We start from the raw sequence: 5,000 nt of genomic DNA on the forward strand, positions 1-5,000 counted from the left end.
CTCTCTCTCTCTCTCTCTCTCTCTCTCTCTCTCTCTCTCTCTCTCTCTCTCTCTCTCTCTCATTAAGCTATTAGGCCCCATTGATCAGTTAGAAAAAGGATATTAATCAAAGCAGAAATTCCGTTACTTAGATATTTTTTCTTTCTCTCTCTAATCTTTCCCTACAACGAATCTGTTCGTTTTCATACTTTTCTTCTTATGCCCTACCAAATTACATAATTTTCAACAGTAATTCATGAAACCGGTGTTACCGTTTGCTCGTAAAACATATGTAACTATGAATTAGATAAAGTTTATACCAATGGGAAAAATAGAAAGTAAAATAGAGTTGTGAGAATAAAAGATGTATTCTGAGATGTGCATTAATACAGTAAGATGAAAAACAGAATCACATGAATAAAAAAAATCTCTCAATTCTATCTAAAATGAAATCTCTCGTATCAAGGTTTAAATGTCGGTCATAAGCCAAAATCCGGTATGGCTGGCTGAGTTTGGATATACTCGTGGGCGCGAATGGAAACGGTGGAGTTTTAAAATAGATAAAAGTTTAAATTGTGCAATATTGATGCAAAGACCACTGATTTTTTTTATTAGGTTTCATTCACTTTTACTATATAAAAAAATCATCCATGCACACTCCCAAGGCCGGCTTTATAAAACGGTTGCTACAATGCTATTGTTATTGAAGGGGAACCCATTAAAGTTATTTTCTTATAGAGATAGATTTTGTTTGGCGCTCTTGAAATGGAGATGGAATCAAGACTGCAACAGAAATTATATCAAAGATCTCATTTATATTGTGTTGATGTATTCTTAACAAGGAGTATTTTGAATAACACATTTAGTTTTGGACTCTAAATAACAAGTCATACTACTTGCTGCAGAAAAACTACGTTCTTTTGACCCGGAAAGCAATATCAAGAAAAACACTCTTAATCAATAGTTAGGTATATGCTTTTAGGGAACAATATATTTTTGAAAAGTATTAGAAAGTTTTAAGAAATTTATCGTAGTGATATATCTTGACGTAGAAATACACTATTAATTCACATTTCTTTTTAATCTCTCTCTCTCTCTCTCTCTCTCTCTCTCTCTCTCTCTCTCTCTCTCTCTCTCTCTCTCTCTCTCTCTCTCTCTTCATGTGTTAGAAAAAAAGGGTATTAATCAAAGCAGAAATTACGTTACGTATGTATTTTTTCTTTCTCTTTGTAATCTTTCCCTACAAGGAATGTGTTCGTTTTCATACTTTTCTCCTTATGCTCTACTAAATTACATAATTTTCAACAGTAATTCATGAAACCGGTGTAAACAATTTGCTCGTAAAACATATGAAACTATAAATTAGTTAAATTTTATAGCAATGGAAAAAATAAAAAGTAAAATAGAGTTGCGAGAATAAAAGATGTATTTGGAGATATGCGTTAATGCAGTATGATGAAAAACAGAATCACATGAATAACAAAAATTCTATCTAAAGGGATATCTGTCGTATCAAGGTTTAAATGTCGGTCATAAGACAAAAAACCAAGAGACAAGTCTTTACATTTGTCATATTTCATTGGAGATAAACATATGCTAAGAACCCAATTCAGGACCAAAAAGGTCCAGGTAATGACCTCTCAATGACGATAAAGGTAATTTATAAGGCTGGGATCAGGAATAGAACTTTAGATCTATTCTTATAAGTTCAAGACGATTATAAGGCTAAAGCTATTAATAAATGATAATGTACTTCTCTGGTGGTGATATATTTATTGAAATGTGCCAATAACATTTTTCATAACATAGAAATTAGTCCAGAGCTATTCACAAAGTTATCAAAACTCTATAGGCACAATATTTCTATGCAAAAGAAATTATACCTTTCATATTGTATTGTATCATCCTATAAATTACATTTAAGATATTAAATTTTAGTATTTAGGAAGTTTAAGGTCTGGGTATGAAAATAATTGCTGTTCTTAGGTCCCTAAAATTCATCAGTCCTTTGAAGAGAAAAACACATAACAGAACTTCATAAATTATAATCTTATGGAAGATTATCCCATATTAAAGTTAAAACAACCTTCTACCCACAATGGATGTACTGGTACGTTTCACAAAACTCATCCCTTAACCCCCATGGACGTACCGGTATGTCCTTGCAAAAAACTGCTATTTGCATTTTTTTTAATATTTTTGATAACTTTTTGAGAAACTTCAGTCATTTTCCAAAATAATGACACCAACCTGACCTCTCTATGAGGAAAATTAAGGCTTTCAGCACAATCTAAGAAAAAAAAATAGCAAAACGTGCTCGAAAAAGAAAAACGCCTGGGGGTTAAAGGTTGGAAAGTTCCAAATAGCATTGGGGGTAAAAGGGTTGCATAAGCCAGACTAACTTTTTTTTCACTGTCATCTAATAAGTAATGGAATGGATCACGAAGAGGGTAGGGGAAGGTACCTGAAAAATACTGAGTACAAATATTGATTGCAGGTAAAGAGCGAGAAATTAAATAATTTGATTATTTTTCTTAAAAAGAAAAAAAAACAATATTTGCATTGGATATAGAAATACATGCTAATTACTGTTTTTTTTTTATTTGTATATTCTTATATAGACCCATCAAAACACACAATGGCTATATAAAATTATCTTCCATTCCTTTTGTCTGTTATTTCATCGACAAATCATACAGTTGCATTTTCATTCTCCAGTATAATGAGCCTAAACATGCTCCATATTTAATTCATTGTATATAGCGTTCTACTAAATCAAAAATATTCAAATGTATTAGGTACATTTACTTTCATTATATACATATTTTCATGCTCGAGTATTACATTTTCAGTTAGAGCTAATCTGACAATCTTTATTAGTTTAGGATATGAAACGTAAAAAAGAATACTTTAAATACTTAAATTTTCACAGTCAATAAATAATTATATTTCATTATAACCCTGAGAAAATTAAACATCCTAAATCTATGTCAAACATGAAATTTAAAATTTCATGTCCTATAGTGACTCTTTACAGTCTCTTTTTATAGATAACCTTTCTCTGGAACTGACGATATATCCTTTGTTTACTTTACCTAGAAACTTATCATCTTAGTCAAAATTCTAACACAATGGAATGAACATTATCAAACTAGAAGACATATGACTGGCATTGAAATTTATCGAAATTATTCATATATTTTTCAAGACACCCATCCTGCTAATCAATGGTTTTTTTGATATCAGATAGTATTGCTGAATTATTTTCAGTAGCCAAATCTTTATGGATGGATGCGAATATCAAATTTTCTTGAGAATTATATACAAGAATTTACGAACTAGAAATGATTTCTGGGACGTTTTTTTTTCTCTTATAGATAGAAGGTAATATTTATGAGTAAATTTTTTTATTGCATATATCTGACATTCTATCTGTCAACAAAACTAACTACGGACAGACATAAAAACATTTCTCTAATAGAGATTATGTTTGCTCCATTCATGATGTGGGATGAGCTCGTAGTAAATAATGATTAAGCAATAGCTTGAAGATATAGCTCTGAAAGAAAATTATTTGGAACGTTTAACAGAGAGAGAGAGAGAGAGAGAGAGAGAGAGAGAGAGAGAGAGAGAGAGAGAGAGAGAGAGAGAGAGAGAGAGTAATTGTGAAAAAATTTCAAGCACACTTCAAGCGCAGTTTTGTAGGTTAAATAGTTTTCCTGCCGGAATTAATTTTACAAAGAAGAAAATTCTTGCAAATCCTAGATGACCGAATGTTGGAAAATTGTATTTAAGTAAGAAATGAATTTGTATTGTGAAAGGCACAATGGTGACTAATAACCTCGTCTTTATAAGCATTTAAAAGACTTTCCTTTCACGATATAAAGAATATTAAGGATTAAATCATGAATTATAAATAATACATAAGACAGAGTTTATTCATAACTTTCTTAACAAATACCATGGTATTCTTTTTTATCATGTTCATGTAATTGAAAGGTTTAAGATGAAAAGAATATTGCTCCGTTTGAAGGAATTTTTATTTACCCGATTATTTACCATATACCTTTACTTAATGAAGGCAATGAACACAGAATGGGGTACTATAAATAAAAGAATAATTATTGCCAGTAAAACTTACATCACTAGTTAGTATCATCAAAATTAAGAAATGTCCAAACATCGAAACTCAAGCTTAAACTATTTTTTAATCAAGAAATAATTAAAATATGAAAATACTAGAAGTGCATTGTTTCAATATTGTATGAATTTAAAGGACATAGTCAATTAAGATTCTATGAAAAAATTTTCATAGCCCAAAATGAAAATCCGGAATTCCAAAAATTTATTACCGTATGATTAGAAATGAAAAATCAACTGAAGGCAATTTATGGTGGTATACTTTGTTATTGTAACTCCGTGAGATGGATATAAAGGGAAAGTGAATTCCAGTGAAAATTAGTTTACTTTTTTATTTTCCATACCTGGCATGTATTATAACGAAAAACTGATTCCAGCGATTAACCTCTCTCTCTCTCTCTCTCTCTCTCTCTCTCTCTCTCTCTCTCTCTCTCTCTCTCTCTCTCTCTCTCTCTCTCTCTCTTTCCAAATACTAGCCTATGATCCCACTATATTTAACTGGAAACCGTGTTCATCATTCACTTTAGAGGTGAAGAATAATTAACACCTTTCCCGTGAGATCAATCTGCAAATTTGGGGAAGTAGTTAAATATACATTGACAAAAGCCACTCATGACCTACGTACTTTGTAGAAAAATTAGGAACTAACAAGCTAAAAGGCTTCAGGAAGGAAAAAAGCTCAGTGAAGAAACGCAATTAAGAAACAGATAGAATAGTCTACCTGCATGTACCCCTCAAGCAAGAGAACTCTACCTCAAGATAGTGGAAGAACATGGTACAGATGTTATGGCACTACCCCAGAATAAAGAACAAAGTTTTTATTTTGGAGTATCTTCATGAAAGAGCTTCTTGCTATAGCGAAAGAGTCTCTTATTACTAAG

The sequence above is a fragment of the Palaemon carinicauda genome, chromosome 2 (assembly GCF_036898095.1).
Source record: "Palaemon carinicauda isolate YSFRI2023 chromosome 2, ASM3689809v2, whole genome shotgun sequence".
In the NCBI taxonomy this organism is placed as follows: Eukaryota; Metazoa; Arthropoda; class Malacostraca; order Decapoda; family Palaemonidae; genus Palaemon; species Palaemon carinicauda.